This window comes from Peromyscus maniculatus, chromosome 17, assembly GCF_049852395.1.
Source record: "Peromyscus maniculatus bairdii isolate BWxNUB_F1_BW_parent chromosome 17, HU_Pman_BW_mat_3.1, whole genome shotgun sequence".
Classification (NCBI taxonomy): domain Eukaryota; kingdom Metazoa; phylum Chordata; class Mammalia; order Rodentia; family Cricetidae; genus Peromyscus; species Peromyscus maniculatus.
The window spans coordinates 13,807,644-13,818,157 of NC_134868.1; the positions used below are offsets into that span (position 1 = coordinate 13,807,644).

The following is a 10,514-nucleotide window of genomic DNA, read 5'->3' on the forward strand; positions in this document are numbered from 1 at the left end:
AAAAAGGGTTTGGGGGCAGAGTTACTGGCCAATTGGAATCAGAATCACAGAACCAAAACAAAGAGACCTGCGTACTGTGGGGGTAGTCCCCTCTGAACTCCAGATTAGGCCCAGACCACAGCCAAACACCGATTTCCAAACACAAAGAGATCCTTTATTAAGCAAGGCAAAAAAGACAAGGTGGCTGAATCTGAATCGTGTGGCAACAGCAGCAAATAGCTTTGCAGGTGTTCATTTTAAGACGGGAAAAAAGGGGAGGTCTGTGTTAGAAGAGCTAGGATGTGTTGGTAAGTCCTGACTTGGTACTTTAAGTAGGTTAGTCAATATAATGAACTTAGATTGTTGGACTTTGTTGTATTGATAGTTGGACCTTGGGGATCTACCAGTCTCAGGAATGAGTCAGGCCAAATAAGGGACTAGACCCTGGGGGCTAGCTTTAGAAATGTAATCTAGGGGACTCTTGTCGCGGCCGCGGAGACTAGAAGGACTCCGGATTTGGCTTGGCACTCGCCCTCGCTTCGCCATGGAGAAGACCAAGCTGATCCAGAAGGCCAAGCTGGCCGAGCAGGCCGAGCGCTACGACGACATGGCCACCTGCATGAAAGCCGTGACAGAACAGGGCGCCGAGCTGTCCAAGGAGGAGCGCAACCTGCTGTCGGTGGCCTACAAGAACGTGGTCGGGGGCCGCCGGTCCACCTGGAGGGTCATCTCAAGCATCGAGCAGAAGACCGACACCTCCGACAAGAAGTTGCAGCTGATCAAGGACTACCAGGACAAAGTGGAGTTGGAGCTGAGGTCCATCTGCACCACGGTCCTGGAATTGTTGGATAAGTATTTAATAGCCAATGCAACTAATCCAGAGAGTAAGGTCTTCTATCCGAAGGGGAAGGGAGATTATTTCCGGTATCTTGCTGAAGTAGCATGTGGTGATGATCGAAAACAAACGATAGATAATTCCCAAGGAGCCTACCAAGAGGCCTTTGATATAAGCAAGAAAGAGATGCAGCCTACACACCCAATCCGCCTGGGACTGGCTCTTCTCTGTATTTTACTATGAGATCCTTAATAATGCAGAGCTTTGCCTGCACATTGGCCAAAACGGCTTTTGACGAGGCTGTCACATGCTGAATGAAGACTCCTACAAAGACAGCACCCCTCATCATGCAGTTGCCTAGAGACAACTTAACATTATGGACATCGGACAGTGCAGGAGAAGAATGTGACGCAGCGGAGGGGGCCGGAAACTAAGGGCACCCGGTGCCGTCCTCCGTCCCTCAAGAAAACCTTTTTACATCTCCATTCCTTTCCACTTGGATTTCCTCTAGCAAGGAAGCCCATCCATGTGTATGGGATCAACTGTTTATAGTCTTTTCACACTGCAGCTTTGGGAAAACTCCATCCCTTGATCTGTGTTGTCCCGGCCTTCCTGGTGTGCAGTTACTGCTGTAGAAAAGTATCAGTAGCTTCATTTCATACACACGTGAGTAACTTCCGACCCTTGTGCAGAGGACTGACAGTGCATTTGGTGTTTAAGTAATCTGAACCAGTTCTGCAAGTGGCTGCGTCTGTATTACTGTGAAGATACGGAAATGTGGTGCATTACAATTGAAAGTAATTGTAATAATAACTTCCTGATTTCTACATTCCCTCTCTGACCCTTCTTGGGGGGTTTCCTTTCAGAAGCGGCTTTTCCATACTCTTCCTGCATACTCCTTTTTAGTAGGAATCCAAAAGTGTTAGATTGAACAGGAAAAGCTCTTAATGCATCCAGTCTGGAAGTCACAGATGGAAATGTCTCCCATGTCACATATTCTGGGGGTCATGTCTGTCTGTGACAACAGGGAGTTTCCTTCATGCGTTCTTCATTTGCTGCTGTTTGAGTTGACAACTTCCTTCCCAATAAAAATCACTTACACCTCCTGCCTTTGTAGCTCTGGTATTCCCTTTACCTTGTAATAAAAGTTAGCATGTTGCTGCCAGAATATAAGCATTGCTTTGGGCAAATTAAAATGCATGTCCTTTCTTAATCCACTAGAAAGGGGAAATAAGTACGCACGTCCAAGTCTAAAGTTGAGTACTTTTCCATGCAGATTCGTGCACATGTGAGAAGGTGTCCAGTGTGTCCAGTGATTGTTCTTCAGAGAGCTGTGTGTTTGCTAATCATTAACTGTGGTCCCAGACAAGCCTTGTGAAAATGTCATGCCCCATGTAACAGCAGAGTAACATAAAATAAAACTACATTTTATAAAACAAAAAAAAGAAAGAAAGAAAGAAAGAAAGAAAGAAAGAAAGAAAGAAAGAAAGAAAGAAAGAAAGAAAGAAAGAAATGTAATCTAATGGCTTAGCAAGAGAGAAAGGAGTAAAGGCCAAAGCCTGTGGGCACCAATTTTACCAAGCTCAGGCCTGATAGAGCCCTTCACCTCTAAATTAATATTGCAACAGAGAAGCAAACTGGAACAGTGACCTTTCTGGAAAAGGTGTTCATAAAAGGAATGACTAACAATCATTCTAGGAAATTCTGCACCCTCTATTCGAGAATGTCAGGTTTCAACCTCGGGACAAATGGCTGAGGTGTCTATTTAACATATCTAAGCTGGACCTGGCCACCAGGTCCTCTCAGCATCCCTCAGTCCCTACCTGCTACAGGATAGGTCTGGCACACCTGCCCTCTACCCTGAACTCTCCAGCCCAGGGGCCAGGCTGCCCTTCCCCAGAGGCTCTTCCCTACATAATTCAGACATTTTGGTTACCTGTCCCATTCTGGACCTCTGGCCTCTTGGCTGCTGCTCCTGGTTCCCCTCTCCCTTCTCCCCTCTGCCCTCTCCCTTCTCCCCTTTCTCTTCTCTTCTCTCTCCCTTCCCCTCCCTGTCCCACATGGCCCAGCTCAGCCTGGTCATGATCACCCAAATATCCCTGCCTCGGATTATGCTCTCCCACATATCCACAATAAACTTTCTCTTCCACTATACCTAGGAGCAGTCATGTCCTTTCCTTTCCTTTTTATTTATTTATTTTCTTTTTTTATTTAGAGAAATAGTTCTCATCTACATGGACAAAAAGAAAAAAGTAACAGGCATGTGGTTTTTCTTGCCTTGCAGTATAGTAAATAAGTTTGTTTTCCTTCAACACAAAAGTATCTAGAGAAAAACAGGAAAAGACAAAACAAGATAAAAGAAAATAAAAAAATTATTAGCACAAAACTTTAAGTGGCTTCTATTTGGATGTTCTTTTGTATGTTTCTATGGATGAAAAGACTATCAGTTAACTTTTAAAAAGTGTTATGCCCGTTTCTATTTATTCAATAGTACACTGTATCAGACAGTCTGGAGAATGGAGGAGAGCAACCTTCATAAGGACTAGCTTGTTTTTGTCTTAGTTGAACCACACAGGGATTTTGCTTGGTGACTGATGAAGGGCAGATGTGATGCTCCAACACCACCTTTCTTAAATCCTGCCTCCTTCATTGGAGAGTGATGCTTTGACTTTATGCTCTTCCTAGAAGAGAGCAGTAAGAAGCTATAATTCCACATTGGGCTTTTCTTTGATCCTGTGAGTTTGAAACATCACACTTGGGACAATGGGGTGTGTGGGGAGGGAGTGAAAGGAAACAAAGGCTTCTCTCTCAGCAGTTTTGGTAGCTGAGGCTAGCAAAGCCACTTGAAAAGTCTGTGTCAGTATTAGGAAAATATTCTCGTCCTCTTACGGGTTGAGCCTGTGCATCAAGGCTGGTCCCTTGGAGGTGTTTGAGCCTGTGTGTGGTCTAACCAGTTATCCAGCTGGAAAAATCCAGATATCAAATGGCCTGCCTGAGACTCATCAGAGGCAGAGGGCCCAGCTGAAGCTGCACCCTTCTGGACTTCCTTCCACACTACACTAAAGCCTTTCTCTCCTGGAAAAGTGTGCCAGCCTATGACACCAATGGTCGTCCCAACTCATCGCTCCTCATCTATCTTATCATGGCTTCGTTCGCTGTCAGTAAAATCATTGGCAGGAAAAAAAGGATGCACTCAGGATTCTGCCTCCTCTCTAGGGCAGGTTCTCTGAAAGCTGTGTGCATGTTTGCACGGGATGGTTAGAAGCCACGAGAAAGATGCCTGAGCTCTCTGTGGAACCCATTGGAAAAGATTTTTGGCTCCGAAGGTGCTTCGTGCTTGAATTCTGGACAAGTCTTGTCTTGTATACAGTTGGGAGTTTTGCTGTCACTTCTTCTGGAAGGAGGGAAAGGTAAATGCCCCTATTCAGGAAAGTGGAAACTGAAGCCAGGTTACCCACATAATCAAACAAAAAGATCCAAACAAGACGGTACACTGTCCGGGACTGTGGCCCACGAGGTGAATTCTTGGTCCTCAGACTTGACAGGGAGGCCACATCATCCACATCGGAATACTGCTCAGAACACAGGGGCTTTCACACCTAGAGGTCTGGTCTCTTTGTGGAGACCTCTGCAGGAGCAACTATGACGTTGTGCCTGCAAAAGAAGAAATCCAAAAGTAAACTTGGCAGGTCACATAGTTATTTTCTTTGTAGGGTGGGGATTTTCATGCCTTTCTCGTTGCTGCAGCTGTTTGTTAAAAGTAAGAGGAAAGGAAAGAGAACCCTGTATTTTATCTTTTGAGTAGATATGACATCAAATTTTTGGTGTGGACACAGAGCTCCCATAAGGCAAAAGCTAAGAAGCCCCCGAGCTACTGCAGAGAGAGGAAAGCAGGGTGGGTGTAAGGACCTTTGGAATCCCAGGGACTTGCAGAGGTAAAAATTGGGAGATGCTCACAGAGCTGGGGAGATCTAGCTCCCGTTTGGTGGGATTTGAAGAACACAAGGTGAGTGAGTGGACATGTGGCTTTTTTCCTAGGGAACTAGTTTCCTGCTAGGTGAGATATGGACAGAGCCAGAAGTCATTTGGCCAATGCCAAGATCCTACCTTAGGGCCTACCATAGGGGAGTTCCAAGGCCCAAGGTATCCATTAGGTGTCAGAATGGGAAAGAGGGTTTGACACATAAATTTACGTTGGATAGTGTCACCATTCTAACTTGACCCAACACTAGAAATGAAGTTTCTCAACAAATAAAAACATCTGTTCCATCTCACAGCAAAAGCCAGAGTCCAAATGTGGTAATCTTGAGGATGGGGCCCAATTTCTCTCCTACTTGTAGTTCCAGGAGGAGTTGGTTTCACTGGTTGTCTGTCAAAGACATGTCTGCTTGTGAATAGCAGGTTTTTTTTTTTTCCTCATCCAGGGATCATGTTATAACTGCACTTGTTGGGCTGAGGCCCACAAGTGATTTTCCAGACAATATCAAGTGCAGTTTCTCTGTAGACCTTTTTGATTTCATCTCACACAGTTTCTGGCACAAGGTAGATTCCAGTAAGTTACGTTGAATTGGAGATCTTTTGGGGGCTTATTGACTGAAGTTCCCGGGAAAAAGCTGTGCCTGTATGAACTGTTCTGCAGGTCTGGTTAACTGATTAGAAGGCCAATGGTTGCGGGAATTAGAAAATGTTGCAGATCTAGAGGCAAATTATCTTGCGTTATCTTAGCCCCCAGACAGTCATTTGTTACCTACATCTGTGTGTGATGGAACACCCATGTGACAATTAGGTAAATCCTTTTGGAATGTATGAAGAAACACCAACCCAAAAGCTAATACTGCCATTATCTGATAGCATCTGAAGCCTGCAGCAAACAAAGGCTTCCCTCCTTTGCTACAACTTGCCTGCGTATGATGTTTCCACCAACGTATTTGAAAAGTGTCTTGATCTATGACTTTCTTTGTCCAGTTACCATAAAAACTACTGTTGCAATGTTAGAACGTAGTATTTCAGGGAAACCTAAACCTGAGTTCTTGGGCCATGGTCACTCTTATTTGGTCCCAGAATAAACTACCTCTTATACCCTTTGGGATGAGAGCTGTGTTTTTTTGTGTTGTTCAGCCACATGCTGGGAGTATCTCAGAGGCAGACAACCTCTACCCACTTGGTGGGTCTGAGACGCCTGCCATTCAGACTTTAGTCTCACTGCCCCTGAGTTCCTGGTTCTGCTTTCTCTTTTTTTGTCAGTGTCTCCGGTCTCTTATCCACACGGTTCTTCTTGACCTTGGTCAGCAGGCAAAACATTAGGGTACTCCTAAGCTGGGCACGAGTGTATAAACAGCTAACACAAAGGATGGCTAACCCAGCCAACGAATAGTCAGTGGGTTTTTCCTTCAGTACCATAATCCACAGGCTTCTTATTGTAATAGGCTAGCATGTCTGTTATTTTATTGTTATTATTACAGTACCAGGGATTGAACCCAGGACCTGATGCATCCCAGGCAAGTGCTCTGCCACTGACTTCGACATCACCAGCCTCTGTTATTAATTTTAATGAGGCTTCCTAATTGCTTTAATTTTAAAGACATTTAAAAATTAACCACTTCCAAAACTCAAGGAACGTTGTGCTCGTGTTTAATGAATGAAAGATGAGGCAATTTTCTTAAACGGCGTGGAAATTACAACTTAACCTCTCACATGTTTAGAGTGTGGGGTAAGAGATGCCACTAAGAATTACCGGCATGCACGATGGCATGGGTTGGCACTGTCAGGTAGAAAAGAGAGTGAAGGACCAGGGAGGAACTCTGGGGGTCTCTCTCGATGTGATTGATGGCAGTGACTTATGGCACCATGTGTGCACTTGGGTCTGGAATTCTCATTACTGAAAGAGGACCAGCCATCCTCAAGACTCTTTGACTGTTATATGGATCTCACATTTAATTACACTAAAAGTCCACGGTTGTTCATTGCCTGCGGAAGACGTAATCAGGAATGAGTTCGCTCGGAGTCAAACTGCCTATCATCTCCTAGCCATTTACCTGCTCACACATAACCCCAGAGCATCTGGAGAGCCAAAGATAGCTTTAAGATGTCAGTATTACAGAACAATATCAAAACAGCCACCTACAGGAAAAGCCACAGTCCTCTGCCCGCTCTGTACCTGCTGCACGGCTTGGTGTGGTTTGCATTCTGTCCTTGCTGGTCTTGGTGCTGAGTTACCGGGTTCTAATGGTCTCTGGCTGGTCTCCTGCTGAGTTTCCTCTTATGCTGTTTATTTTCCTTGACTGTGTCATTTGCTTTCCTTTCATAACGTTATGGGTAAACATGGGAGAGTATGGATGGAGAAACGAGGAATTGCACTCACTCCTGGAAGAGCAGGGCTTACATCTCAGATCCTAACGAGGCCTCAGCTCTGCCCACAATAGCTTTCCTGATGGCCTGACGCTCGGGATGCTGTTTAGAGTCCACGCTCTGAAGCGGCTAGTTGTGTTTTCTAAGATACTGGTTCAGGTGGAGGGTTCCTTTAAATAGTTATCTAATTTAAGATCAAAACTATGATGAACAAGGTGAGTACACAGAAATTGAAGAATTTAGGGGTCTCTTGATCCCTTTGTTTTCCCCTCCCTCCCTCCCTCCCTTTGTCTCTATGTGCTATATGTCTCTCTCTCTCTCTCTCTCTCTCTCTCTCTCTCTCTCCACACACACACACACACACACACACATATCCATGTGCATGTGTACACTTGCATTGGTGTACAGGCGCGCGCGTGTGTGTGTGTGTGTGTGTGTGTGTGTGTGTGTGTGTGTGTGTGTAGGAGACAGGCTGATGTTGTCTTTCTTGACTACTTTTCTACCTGTTTTTATTTTAATACTGTCTGTACATGGAGTCCCAAAGCACCCCCACTCCCCCCCCCCCAGCACCTAGGATGACAGGCATAAACGCAGCTTTTTTTGTGAGTTATATGGCTCTGAATTCAGGAACACTGACTTACAGGGCAAACCGAGGTGTGATGCATCTCTTCCATTCCTTTGTGTGAAGCGTGTTACAGGACGCACTGAACTATGAGGAAATCATTTTAAGGAGGCGGCATCGCCAGCTGCAAAGAGGCTACTGTATTATTATCTCCTTATTCCGCCTCCTGGATTCCCCTTTCAATGTTCTGCCGCAGCTTCAGCAGGGGCTCGTTTCCTCTAGGAAGAGGCCACATTTAACTGTCCCTGTCTGAAGGCCACGTGCCTCGTGGAGAGGAAGGGGACTGGAAACTTAAAGCACGGGGTCATGGAAACTTCCAGATGTTCAAGACTGCTTCTGGGTATGAGTTTCCTGTCCTAAACACTCCAGCTGATTCTTGGCCCCCATCCTCTGTCATCAGAGTTGAAGGGAATCGAAGAACTCAGTGGTTGTTTTCCACATTAACTATCCACAGCCTCCCAGATCCTCCTGATGGCTTCAGAGGGCGAAACCTGGGGGTGGACAGTCCCTACTGCCCTGTTAATGTTCTGCTTTCCTGAACTTGGTCGGGTGGCCTGCTACTTTTCTGAGCTGAGGTGCTGTTCTACCTGCCCCCAACTTGTTCCGTGGATAACCTCTGAGGATTTCCCGCGGGTCCTTCATCATTTACCCAGTCTCTCAGGGTTACGGCTCTTTCTGGAATTGCTCATTCTGTTGAGCAATCCATTGAAGAGTGTCCCGGGGGTGGGGCTATGGAATAACAGCAAACATGAACTTGAAGGAATGTCTGCCTGTGGAAAACATGCAACTCTTGAAATGGCAGCAGCATCTTTACCATATAGAAGCACATAATGATTGTGGAGAGAATATTTTTGCTGTGTTACATGGATTATTAGAGTGGCATTAAGATGGCCATGGGTCACTGCCACATTAGCCATGACAGGCAAGCTTCTATATGGTTTTCTCTTAACGTCATCACATGAAATTAGCCATAGAATTCATGAGAGTTTAGAATGGACAAGAATGCAATATTTTAATGAGTGAAATTAGTATTGAGAGTAAGCAGGGGAATCAAGTCTGATGCATACATTTTGACTTATTGTTAAAAAAGTGTGTCGTGTTTGTCTAACAATTTAGGTACACTGAATAATTTATAGTGACAGTTCATTTACAAAAGAACTGGGGAATCTTTTTTGAAACCCATAAAGCTAATTAGAGAGTCACTCTCATCCTATGATTTAATTATGGCAGGAGAACTAGAAGATTAATAAAAATCTTAAGCATGATAAATGCAATTTCAATGACTGGATTACAATAAGAAGAAAATAGCAGCAGCCATTAAAAACAAAACAAATTTTACATTTTTAATCAGCCTGTAGAATTTTGTGAAACATGAAATTAAGTAATTTTATTTCCTCTTGTGCAACATTGAAACTGTTTTATTGTACAAACCACATTTAATGTGTATTGTCCATCTTCACCAATTAGGGTTAAAACCCCTTGAAGCAGAGGTAACATCTGTTTTTATAGCCTTGGCAACCAGGTTGGATTTTGTATCTAGGGGTTCTTGCTACGTGTCTGTTGATGAGACTATTAGTTTGTTATTGATTTATGTGGATTTCTAATAAAATGGTTTATGTTTGGGAATTTAATGTATGAAAGAAAGCCAATAGTCATTTTGAATAATTTGAATTTTGAATAATTACTAATCTGAGAAAAAAAAAAGAAATGATTATTTGGTTATCGGCAATCCAGTGTTTGGTGAATGGTTTCTCAGATAGGAATAGGTTCCGAAGTTAATAGATAGTAAAAATGAATACGGAGGATTCCTTAAATTGACCACAAAATTTAACATCCGGTTTAATATGTTTCTAATCATAGTTCTTTTGTTTTGTTTTGTTTTCTTTGGAGACAATGTCTTGCTAGCCCATGTTGGTCATAAACTCTTCATCCTTGTTACTCAGCTCCCAAGTGAGGTAGAGGTGTGTATTACCACATCCTGCTTCATATGCTAATTCTTATGCACAAAATGTTCCAAAAGACGTAAATGAAGGGAAATTCTTTGTAGATGTCTAGGTGGCACTCAGATCCATCTGTTGTAAGTTTTTTGTTTTTGTTTTTGTTTTTTTAATTTGAGACAGGGATATAGCTCAAGTTGGTCCCCAGCTCACTATGTAGCCAAAGGTCACTCTGAACTTCTGATCTTCCTGCCTTTGCCTACCTGAGTTCTGGGATTATAAAGATGTGCCACCTTGCCAGTTGTTGTTGTTGTTGTTGTTGTTGTTGTTGTTGTTGTTTGTAGGGCTGGGATTGAACTCAGCCTTTGTGTTAGCATTCCAACAACTGAGCTGCATCCTCAGTCCCAACACATTCTGTCTTGAAAGTGTCTATCAAATTCCCAGGTGAAAGGAAGCTGGGAAGGGACACCATAGCGTTCCTACTTTCTTAGAATGTACTCCCTTGTGTCTCAATAACAAGTTCTTATCGTTTTAATGTATCGTTCTGTGGTGATTTGAAAGAAAATGGCACCAAGGTTGGATAAAACACAGGGACAAATAACCAAACGAATGGAAACACATGAACTATGAACCAAAGGCTGAGGGGCCCCCAACTGGATCAGGCCCTCTGAATAGGTGAGACAGTTGATTGGCTTGATCTGTTTGGGAGGCATCTAGGCAGTGGTACCGGGTCCTGGGCTTGTTGCATGAGTTAGCTGTTTGAAACCTGGGACTTATGCAGGAACGCTTGGCT

At 44.0% G+C, this 10,514-nt stretch overlaps 1 pseudogene; it reads left to right on the plus strand.

Annotated features, from left to right (window-relative positions):
• Window positions 1–508: 508 nt before the first annotated feature.
• Window positions 509–1,945, plus strand: LOC102924691 (14-3-3 protein theta pseudogene; annotated as a pseudogene).
• Window positions 1,946–10,514: the final 8,569 nt, after the last annotated feature.